General features: G+C 36.0%; 1 long non-coding RNA gene across 1 annotated transcript in view; it reads left to right on the forward strand.

The window, feature by feature from the left end:
• The first annotated feature begins 1,651 nt into the window (after window positions 1–1,651).
• The window catches only part of LOC120409861, a 154,871-nt gene continuing 144,074 nt past the window's right edge, over window positions 1,652–12,448 (forward strand). The window contains exon 1 of the long non-coding RNA XR_005601678.1: window positions 1,652–1,713. This is a non-coding gene — a long non-coding RNA (uncharacterized LOC120409861). The remainder of the gene's footprint in view (window positions 1,714–12,448) is intronic.

Below are 12,448 nucleotides of genomic sequence, written 5' to 3' on the forward strand. Positions count from 1 at the left end.
ATGATTTTTTTTTTTTTCCTTACATGTGGTTTCTCCTCTAATTAAGGTAGCTTTTTCTGCAAAAATTGATGGCTGTTTAACTGTAAATAGAAGAACATTGAGTCTTGGTTGCCTGCTGGGGAGTATTACTACTACTTATTTTACTACATTTCTGCTCATTTGTATCTTAAAATATTACTTTTTATCATATTGCTACTCTTTAAATTCCTTATCCAAAATGGAGATATGAAGGTAGTCCACTAACTCTGAGCGAATTAATGTTTATAGTCTTAGAAGTGCAGGAAATTCAGTCTTTAACCAAGATTATAAATAGCCCATAGACTCCTTTATTCATCACAGCCTGCCTTTTGCTCTGCACTGTGAAATGCTGATGAAAAAAAATCTATGGCTGCATCACAGGCTAGAATAGCTTTCTGGATACAATCTATAAGTCATAGCTTTCTGTGCTGTGTTTGTCTCTTTCTTTTCCAGTGAATTAACATGACATGCTACTGTTAAACAGTTAGGGTATGTTTTCATAAGAAGATAGGAGTCTGTCCTTTAATCTTATAAGTAAAATTGAATTAACTGAATATGATTAAATACTGTCCTCTTTAGTTTGGTCAGCTAATGTGGCTTTAGGTTTTCTACCCTGCTCCTAAACAATTTTTCAATCACATCACACCCATTCAGCTGAGAACATGACTATAAAAGTATATTGAGTTTTGCTTCATTGAGGCCCAGCCTTACATCAGTTAGTTGGGAAAGGGCTTGAGGATGCCAAGTTCAACCTTATTTACTTTAAAGTCAATGGTATTTTTGGTCTTAACTTCCAGAGGATCCCATACATAGTATAAGAACATGATTTCTCAAGCTATTTCACTAATTAAAAATTGATTTTTGGCTTTGTGTGGATTAAAGTTGCTACATACAAAGCTGTAGGTGATTTTATGTTTCCACACTGAAAGCCCCATTGCCATACAGCTTGTACAAGAACTAAGCTGGAAATAGTGGTAAATGTAATTCTGCTTTAAAAACAACATAAAATACTGACAACAATTGTACAACTGTGTACAGAAATGTCTTGTACCTGCAAGAATTTCACTGATTTTTAGTATAGAGCACTTAATAAAACTGCCAGAATCAGTGTTAGTTGCATTTCTTTTCTCAGGCAAAATCCAAGTTCTGACTGTATATCAACTTCTTTTGTTGTTCTTCTTTTGGCTAAAATTCTTAAGTTCTTTTTGGGCTGCCAGTTTGCACTGTCCATGATGATTTAAGTTAGTTCTTCCCAAAGGAAAGAAACAAACACCTTCTGGATTTAATTGTTTGTTTCTTTTCACATGGAAAAACCTGCTAGTTGTCAACAGACTACTTTACAGAAACACTGGTGCAGGATGTCACTCCCAGCATCTGTTCAGCAACATTTGGAATCTAAGCAGATTCATTTGATTCTGAACTGCTCCAGTAAAAATTTGTAAATGAAGAACCTTTCTTCGTGACCTATTTTCAGTTTGAACAATGCATTGAAGTTCCTAGTGAGCTGGAGGAAGGTCTGTCTGGACCATAAACTTATAGTACTGTTTTACTATTGAACAATTCAAATTATTTAGTAGATTCTAAAGAATTAATTAACTTAATAATTTTTTTTTATTTTATTTTTCATTTTTCCAGGCAAGTGCAGGCTGGCAAGTATACAAGATGCCTTCAAATCTGCAGTAGGAGTGGCGCATGGTGAGTGTATGACTTGAATGTTGTGAACCTAAGACTGCCTAAATGACATCTCAGCTAAGCACTCACATTTAAAGCTTGTCCAATGTAGCTGCCATTTAACATCCTACCACTTTTTCCTCATTGTGTCTTACATTGCAGTGGGGAGAGTACAAGTTACTCAGCAGGGTGAGTTTCTGGTTGTAAGCTGTGAATCAAAGGAATGGACTGTCTGAGGAAGCTCTGGACCTGTAGGAGGATGTAGGAGGTTAGACATGCGGCTCAGAATGGTTCAGGTATTTTTGTTTCTGGCTTTGGACAAAGATATGGGCAAGATGCCCCCTTTAAAGCACTGCCAAGGCTATTTCCTGATGGTTCTGGCTTAGCCATGTTATACAGTATGGTGAGCACATCAGTATGGGTGAGTACATTATAACAAGGAAGAGAACTTGAGCCTAATAGAAAGTGCTTAAACTAGTACAATGCATTTCTGTGTGTCATTCAGAGGTAGGACATGTGTGTTTTTTAGCTTTCTACTATTGTAGATACACATTGAGGGGTTGTATTTGCTCAGCATTTCAATAGCATTGAATTGAAAAATGAAAACAATGGAAAAAGTACTGTTGCCTCATAATACATAGAGATATGATGCCTAATGATATTTGCAGTTAATCAGTGAGGCTGTAGACCAGGTGTGAACCAATATCATTAAGTTGTTGACCACAAGGAACATTTATTTACCTGCTTGTCTCCAGTGTAGCAATAAAATGTGTGGGTGTCCAGAAACATGTCAGTCGTCCTGCTGTTGTAGAGTCACAGGACATGCTATCCCTTTAAGTTGCTAGCTTTTAACACTGTTTTTAATGGTTATGTGCTTAGTTATTTGATTCCTTAGCCTAAATAATTGAAGTAGAATATGCAGGTTAACTTGTTTGTAGGTGGAAGCTGATGAAAATCCTTTTCATTTTGCATTTTTTTCCTAGGAAAACGGACAATATTTTTCATATTTCCTAGAGCAGCCAGCCTCTTTTCTATGCTGCTGTTGAATAGGATGAACTAAGCTCTCTGAGATCAGCAAAAAAGATGTTTGAATGACATAGACTATTAAAAAGGATTAAAAAAGTAGCTAGCTGCACATTTTAACAGAATAGATATTTTGCTGGTGAAACATTCCTGTATAAGTAATTCTGTTGCTTGAAGTCCACAAACTTTTAATGCTCCTTTTCATTATTTTCCATAATTTCACATATTTACATTTACCTAGAATTCCCAATGAATAAAATCTAGTCTGCTTTCATTTCTTAGCGGTGATCCTCCTATGCAGTCTTACCTTCTGTTGACCTATATTTGAAGTGCAGCTCTGTTCTGAAAAGCTGTCACTGTCTGCTGAAAAGCATCATTTAAAATGGACTTACTGCTCAGCATGCCCTCTTAGAGTGAAAAGTCAGCAAAAAAAAAAAAAAAAAAGGCATTTCTGCTTTTTCCTGTGCACAACTTGGAGGTAATAATCTTAAAAAGAAATACAGGACATTTGCATTGCGTATTGTTCAGGACTGGTTGTTGTGCTTCTGTAAGAACATGGAAGGGTGTAATTGCAGAAGATGTGGTGGTGGTGGTTTCACAGGCCCCAGCAAAGTGGGGTGGTGGGGTTTGTACCAGCAGAAAGATCTTAATAAGCTGAGGAGAGACTGTTGGAAGGCAAATGAGAGACATATTCCATCCCTCATGCTGCACAAGCAGTGCTGGTGAGTAGCATTGGAACAGGGCCTGAAAGATATACCAGATTTTTTTTAGCTTTCCTGGCTGGCTCACTTTTCTTTGAAGGAAGCTTATTTGAAAGTGGCATTTATGTATGTATTGACTGGCGAGGAACATTCTGGATGGAAACTCTAGCAGCTATGGGGCTAGAGACATTAATTTCTTCTCTGATTTTCTTTGAGTGTTAGCTTCCCTGTAGGTAGAGTAATACTATTTTTGGTATCAGTTCTGACACTGAGTTTTCTTTAGGCATCATCAGGGCTGGAAGTAGAAACTGTAGTAGGTGGGAAAGAGAATAGAATTACAAACTTTTGAGTATCTACATCAAGAATCATTGGAGACAACTGGAGAGGGATCAAGGATAAAAGTAGTCTCAAGCCAGTGAAGTTGTGGAAACTGATTTGTTTAATACTAGAATGACACAAAATCCATTTATCAAACTGTGATGAAGAAATAGTAATGAAGCTGTGCTTTGTGGAAATAATTTGCTGAGAGGGATTAAAAAAAAAAGTTGGATAAAACTTGAAAATATTTTGCAAGACTTGAGACTTGCTCAAAGTTTAAGTTGGTGGAACTCCTAATTGAAACAGTGTTATAATGGAGCACCATGGTAAGAAAAGACTACCAGAATATCCTGGCAGGATGTGGAAAAACCAGTGAGAATTCTCATGCTGCCAAGTAAATCAGGCTGTAAACTGGGAAGGAAAATAGAACAATCATATCTTTGAACATAAGAAGAGCCTTAAAATTTAATTAAAAGAAGCTTGTAAGAAATAATGCATAAGATTTCACAAACCATGAAAGAACAACCTATCTTAACCTCTGTCCAGGTTTTGGACAGATAACTGTGAGAAGTGAGAGATGTGTACTTGAAGCCTGAAAGTAAGAATGGTACCTGAGGAGGAGCAAAATGTATTTTGTGCAGCAAAGAAAAGTGACCGTGAGAAGTTTTCCATAGACCTTTCTATCTAGTTACCAAACTATCAACTTGAACACAAATGAAACTTAGATACTTCTAAACTTGTCCAGTCATGCAGAAACCAATACTCTGTAATGAAAGTTACAATGAAGGATGTGTGACTCAATCACATTGGATCCAGAGTGGAGTTTGTGTCTTAGGTTGTGCAGTGGGGGAACATGCTTACTAAATATGTCCGTGAGCTACATGGGATTGCCTCAGGTAACAAAACTATGTATTCAAGGGCTGAAAATAAGCCAAAAATTATTCCAGAAAGATACGTTATCATAAAATAACATTAACTGCTGTAGCTAAAGGGGAGAAAAAAGTAAAACTAAGTGAAGATATAGGAAATACTCTAGGACAGGTCAGATTTTCAGAAAGGATGTAAATGAAGCCATTAAGCAAAGGGTAAAACTAATATTTAGCATGGATCACTGTGAGAAAGAATTATTACAACATGTTAACATGTTTAAAGAACGGTAAAGGGCTTGGTCTAAAACTGAAGCATTTTTGCATCTTCTAATTACTCTGAGGTCTTTCATATGGTTATTTCCACATTCCAGAAATAACGCACCAGGTGCCACTCCTAAACGTGTTTGAGCCATAGATTGTGTGCTGAATATTAAACGTGCTAACTGCCCGTAATAGATCCGTTTGATCCTTATGACTTGCCTTACCAAAAGACAGGGCATCCAGGGGCTGTTCTAGTGTGTGGTGCTGTCAGCTGAAATGCTGCTTCGTGTGAGATATTATCAGGTTCTTGGTTGTGAGGTCACTCCCGTTACAACAGGAGAAACCTCAGTCAGGTCCTATGCTACAGTGAGGATGCGACCTGCTTAGCTGAACCTGAGGACACCTGGTGACTTTTCACCACTGGAGACATTAGAGGAGTATCTGTAACTTCAGTTACCCAAGAGGGCATTATCCATGGGGAACCACGTGACAGGAGTGTGAAGCAAAACATCAGAGATTAAAACTGCAGAGGTACATCTTTTAATATGGATGGTACTATCACTGACTGCATGATAATTTTGATTTACATGTTGTTTTATCAAGACTCCTTTCTTTCAAAGGGAATGATTAGAGCTCATTAGAGCCTGACAGATGGAGCTCCTTCCCTGCTTCTCATGTTTCCTTTTCAAAAGTAATTTTGGTTTATGTACCCAATAAAAATATATAAAAATCATAGTCATGAGATTATACCGAGTGTTTTTCTTGATTGCTTTCACCTAAAATACTGCAGGGTGTACTCTGTAAGGTTGGTATCTAATATTACAGTGCTAATTGGATGTGTTCTTTTCTCATCTGTATTTCCTCTTTAATATCAATGAAGTGCTTTGAAAATTTTATCAATGATATCAAAATGATATCAAATCAACTTTTCTTCCATATTTTGTCTTTCTGTTATAAAAAACAAAAAAAGATTGCTTCTTCTGCTAGTTCTAAATTGGCTAACTGCTTCTGCTCCTATAAAAAAGATAGTCATAAGAGACAGATGTGAAATCTTTTCCCCTCTCTTCATTATTGTTAATTATTATGGCAGTTCTATTTGCCTCAGATTAATTTGGCCTGTGAGTGGCCCCTCTCAAAGAGTAAATATCAAACTAATTCTTGAGAGAAGTTAGAAACTGTGGTTTGGGATACTTTAGCACTTCAAAGTTTCCACTTGAGGATAAAATTTCTCCTGGCCCATGAGGAAAAGCCAAGGGATCCTGAATTTTATACCACTGTTTCCTTGAGCCTCTGATATCACAATTTGGTAATGTACCTCTAATCTGGCTCACCAAATGCTTTTCATTCGGTGATACTATACATAAATGCAGAATCCCACAATTTCAGCCTGAGGTAACTTAGCAGAAGTTTTGCCTTCTATTTGATGGCTTTTCTGTTCCAAACTTTCGGATTCTGATGAGGAGCACATCATGATCATCTTTTTCCCCCCCAAAACGATCTACATTTAGACACATTAAAAATCTGCATAGATACTAGCATCTAGAAATTTTCATGTCTTTACCATTATCTCTTCTGGCTTTTTAAATTTTTTTTTTCCAAACAGAATCCTAACCTGTCACTTGCCATCTCATTGTGGAGACATAGCAGGAAAAGCACATTTTCTTGCAAATTCTGTGATGAATTGATTTTGTGTAGGAAGCACTTAAGGCTGCTAGATTGCATAGCAGGTTTTTACACACTGAAAACCATACTTTAAGTACATTTTACTACTGTTTAGGGTGTTGGAAAAAATTGTATACAAGTTTTGTTGTTCTGAAGAGGCAGCATTTTATTCATTGAGAGGTCCTATGAAATAACATCAATGGCATGTTCCACTGTTCAGTGCAGGGAAACTATTAGAAGGTGAATTTAAAGAGGAGAAAGCTCAAGGACTGCATTTAATTTTATTTGATCCTGTGTATACGTGTGGTCTTGTGCAACCACAGATGTAACAGAATGCCTCTCTCCAGGGAAAGAAATATAAGAAGATGATTCACATATTTTGGGATAGTGGATATGAGAGCTAGTGGAGAATGCCCTTACTTGCAATAGTCTAGTCAGATCTTTTCATCACAGTTCTAATTCAGAGACCTGTAAAATCAGAAATGACCAAGTCATTGCCATGAAAATCTGTATCTTATAAGTGCACTTTACAGTTACAGCTCAAGCTGAAAATAAAAACTGAATTTCATCTTGTAAGAAGTGTTTGAAAGGATGTTTTAAGAAAAGTGATATGCAAATATGATTGAGGTTGGTAATTAGCTATAAATGCTTGTCTTCTGGGAAACTGAACTAGAGTAGAAACCAGAATGCCAAAGACTATCCCCCAAAAGGTTATAAAACATCAGTATTCTGAGATCCCAAGTGCTGGTATTTTTGGCTTTCATGAAGATTAGTTCATTTAATTATATTTAATTTATTGATTGAAATCAATTTAGTTGATTTAATTGTATTTAATTACAGTACTCAGTTTCTTTTCAGAGTACTTTTGATTTTTTAACAGTTGTTGAAAATATTTGTCATACCCAAGATAAAATTCTGTACACAGAGATGAGTGTCAGTATTGGCATGGACTTGGAAAAAATCTATCTACTAGACCCTCCTGTAGGAAGTAATTATATTGTATTAAAATAAGAAGTCAAAGAGCCAAATTTTCCATGAAAAGATGAAATACTTTTTAAGGCAGATCTTTGCTTATTAATATGTCGACAGCTTGGCTGACTCTAAAACAATGTTAGGTTGCTCAATTAAAGATTCAGAAGCTATTAATTTTCTCTGTTTCTGAATTTCGAGTTCTTTTACTCAGTTTGAATTAAGATGCAGGAGATTGAGAATTCTTGTTCGGACTTAGTTGTTTATTATATCTTATCAGTAATACAGCTGCACAGTGTGCCTCTCAGTTGGCAGGATGGAAAATGGCCATGAGTTCTAACTTTCAAGGCTTTTAAAAGTCTAAATTATCCAGTTGTGAAGTACCAAGTAATATGTTTTTACTTACAACCCAATTACTAACTTTTCATGTCCCGCAGTGTGGGACTTTTGACCCAATGACAGAGCACTCAGATTTGTGAAGAAGGAGGAGAAAAGATGAAGAACAAATCCACACCCCAAATCCTCCATATTGTAACCTATTATTACCTAAATCTAATTTTCTACATTTCTACATATTCCACCCACTGATATAACTTTTAATTACATAGCAATAACCTCAGTGTTATCACACAATTTAGGGAGGTCTTCCCAAGGTTTTGGGTCAAATACTGTGTGCATCTGAGGATTGCTGCTTGTCAGCACTGAAAGGCTGAAATTCTCAGAACCCAGGGTTCCAATAAGAAGCCAGGAAATGGCAGATCTTAGTCTTGTGGGTATGTAGTATAGCAGTTCCTAATTAGATCAATATGTACTGTCTCAGATCATGCCATATGATGTTTAGCTGTCTAATTTATTGATTAGATTTTTTTTTTCAAGGCTTTGTTCTTTGTATAATTCAAAATTCATGGTTACATGCAAAAATCTAGGTAATGTATAGAATCCAAAAAAATTAAGAAGTCAAATCTTTCTTGTGGGGAAAAATGTACCTTATCTATAGAGATTCTTTTATAAACTCCTGCAAATGGGTCTTCCTATTTCCCAAATAATTGATATTGATGTTTTTTAGTTTTTTACATCTTGTTTATGAAATGAACCTATGATTAAAAAAAATTGTAATTAATTTTTGAAGATTAAAACTTTATGTAAGTATGAGAAGTGGATTTGTATTGATAGCTTTCCCTTGGGTCCAGCAGCCCTGCACTGGTGGTTTTCTGTGACCTCCAGTATCTTAAAGGGAGGTGAGGGTAAAGGTGGGAATAATTACTTTGCTAACAAAGTGTAATTGTATGATACCAAACTTCTATCAAGAGATATCTAATACTCCTGAAGTGTGTCCCCTCTCTCTAAAATCCCCTTCAAAGCTGAGTTAAGTAGTAGAGATTGGCACTAATGGCCATATTAGAGTGAATTGTATTGGGATGTTGAATGGAGGAGTGATAAGAAGTGAAAAAGACATTGATTTCTATCCATATTCACAGTAATTTTTACCTCACAGTGGTAATGGTAAGGGGTGAATATACTCTGTATGTAATGGAAGACTGCTTTCCCAGCTGTTACTGCATTGGTGCTGGCTCTTTGGTACTTGCAATTCTGGTACATTAGAGGATTTTTTGCTTTTTATTTTTTCGAAGGGGTCTAAAACAGAGCCAGAACTCACATTTTCTCACTGTGTATTTTTAAGATTTAGAAATATGTCTGATTTGAAGCCACAGACACCTTATCGGTGTGATTCTTCTTCCAAATGCTTTACGTCTGTTCATGCCTGTGATTAAAAGCTTTTTACATATGCATCCATCTCCTTTAGCTGCTCTGCTGTCTCTGTTGGAGAATAACAGTGCTGTCAAAGTGACAAAGGCTAGGTTGTACTCCTAAGGGAAGTAATTATAGCAGAACAGAGCAGAAGGTAAAATTATCATTTGCTTGCTATTTTATAATGCAGTACCAAATATTTATCACAGTATTAGTAAAAAGGCCATAAAGTTTATGTAGATTTTAGAACATAACAGTAAATGTACTCATACTGCAATGAAAACCTGTGTTTTCATGAGACCCAAAAGAAGTATGTTCTAACAATGGTTTAGTCACAGTATAAAATATTCAAGATGTAGTATTCTGCTGTCTAGTTTTATACAAAAAAATTGCTGCTTTTATCCATGGCTATCTTTACACATCTGGAAAGATCATTCTCAGGCATTCTCAAGATCATTCTGTCAGGGTTTACTGTATTAGAAGGGAGATGTCAGGCGTACGACAAAGGGTAGGCAGTGGTTTTAGGTATCTGAATGGTCTCAATCTATATATCTACCTATGTCAATGTAAAGAAATATTTTGTTGGTCTTCAGTTATTTGGGATAGTCTGGACCATGGCGGTAACAAGTTTGATCTTTCACTCTGTACATACTTTGCAAGAGACCGCTATTTGTGTCTTTTCCTTATTTTCTGTACTGCTCTTTATGCAGTATGCACTGTGCTCAATACAGGTAATTAAATATTTTTTCAGTGCATAAGTTACTTATTTCAAACAACATGTTGGTGAGCTCTTCTTGCAAGTTAATGCACAGAGTGATTATCCTACTTTGAACAGGTATAGCCACGGGAAAGACACAAGACCTTGGTCAAATGCGTATTTTGTTCATATATGTCAGCCTCAATGTTATTCTCCCATTCTATATTCCTTTGAAATCTTATCCGTCTGGCTGGTAAAATTTGGAGTTGTAACATAACAGATCTTCAAGGTGATTTTGGTACAAAAATTGTTAAAAACTCCAGTCTGGGTTTTTTCTACTATGTTCTACAAATACTCATTGTAGCTCTGTGGATAGCAACGATGGCTCTTTAGCTGAGGTAAGGGGAATAAAACAAGGCATAAATAAGAATAAGCATGAAGTTCAGGTGCAACATCAGGATCCCTATGTTGAGGTATGTTATTAATTGATAAATTCATGCTTGATGAAACCTTTGGTAAACATTCATGTCCACTACTAATGAGTCATGCTCATACACTGAAACTAAAAACAGGAAAATAATGCTCAACTCTGTAGACCATTATGACTTAATTGTTGCATTGATTAAATTTGGTGTATTATGCTAATACACATCGCAAAATATCAACAAACATGGTTTTGTATTGATTATATATCACAATTATATATATTTTCAAATGTAATTGCATTCTGTACTTTTTAAACTTGGTTCTGATATTGTCTTATAGAAGAATCTGCTTTAGATAAATTTAGAATAAAAAATATTCAGCATTACTTATCTGTTACATGCTCCAAAGTACACTCACCTTATATTTAATCAGTGTGCATGTATCCAGTAAGGGGGGGGGGGGGGGGGGGGGGGGGAAGAAAAAAAAAAAATATAGATTTTCAGATCACTGGGTTTAAGCACTTGTGTATAGATTTTGAATTGAAGTCTTTTGAGCAACGAAGCATTTCTTAAGTATGTTATACTGGAAAATACTTTTTTAGTTAATTTATCAATACGATTAATGCATTTTTGTATTGATAGAACAAGTGCTTTAAGCAGTAGTAGATTCCAGGTTGTACTCCCAGATGGGGGCAGCATTGGTTTAGAAAGAAAACCAAGTCAGGTAGCCCAGGACTGTTCCCCGAGGAAGCCCTGACTGTTCCCTGATAAGCTCCCGAATCAGACTAATAAATCTGGGGGTTAATAAAATGTTAGTCAGATCAGTGTGTCCCATAATCACTGCTTGTTGATCCATTTGTCCGTCTTTAACCAATAAAATTATTTTAACCAAGGATTCATCAAAGATGAAATTTTCATACGGAAAAAAATACAGGAAAGCTGAGAACCAACCATGCTTTTTTTCTTCTTTAGCCCTGGTAGGTAGTTTATCCTTAAAAATATGAAGCTATTGTTAATCCTGTCAGGAAACTAATTCTTGGCATCACAATTTAAAATATTCTTCAAATATCTCCCTGTGCTTTCCAAGAATTTTTTTATTGCCAGTGTTTGGTTATGTAAAGGATTGGCAGAAACAAGGCTGGTGATGTAGTGATTAAAGACGACTGAGTTTACTGCCAAGAACCTTCAAAGCACTGTCCTCTGGGTGTTGTTTGTGGTGCATTTTTGGGTTTTCCGTAGAGAGAAATTCCTTCAGTCAGACAGGCGTTTATTCGCTCTCACCTGCCCTGTCTCAGAGTATCACTGCAGCACATGGAAAGGTGTCTTTATTAATCCTGGAGAATGGGGAATACCTTGAGTAAATGGCAGAAAAAGGAAGGAAGGAAAAAAGATAAAAGAGCAATTAAATCATATCTAGAATGTGTTACAGGTACAGCCTAGACCAATTTCATTGTTTGGAACTAGGTCATATTTCTTTAGTTTAGTTCATTGTCAGTGTTTCCATAGTGCAAAGATAAAAGCTGCACAAAGCTACTGAATTTTTAAAGGCAATCTGAGGAAACTTTTTTTGCGGCTTGTTTTTCTGTGGTTAGAGCAAAGTGAGAGGAGAGACATCCTGTGTCTGCTCCTGTAGAACTGCCAGAAGAATTAGTCTTGAAACCTGCTGCCAATTGCTTGTTCATTTATTAACTGGAGGAATCCATTTCTCATTCAGTCTGAAAATAGAGGTGTGGCAATCAGAAGATTTTCTTCTTTTTTTGTATTACCAAGAATGGTGATCAAAGCCTTGTAAGAATAATCGGTGACACTTGCTGCAGAAAATTTTTTCTTTCAATCAGGTTAACTGTCAGCTATAAAATTCCCTTCTGAGACAAAAGCAAGCTGGAGAAATGTATTTGTAAAACTTTGCCTTTGTGTGCATGAAGTTTTTGTGAAAGTGTACATAACCCAGGGTATTTGGCATATATGTATTTAATATGTACATTTATATATAATATGTATATTTAATATATACATTCATATTTAAGTGTACCTGGTTTGGATGGACAAAAGCCTCCAGAACTGTGTTATAATGGGGATGGAATT

Source organism: Corvus cornix, chromosome 4, assembly GCF_000738735.6.
Source record: "Corvus cornix cornix isolate S_Up_H32 chromosome 4, ASM73873v5, whole genome shotgun sequence".
Taxonomy (NCBI): Eukaryota; Metazoa; Chordata; class Aves; order Passeriformes; family Corvidae; genus Corvus; species Corvus cornix.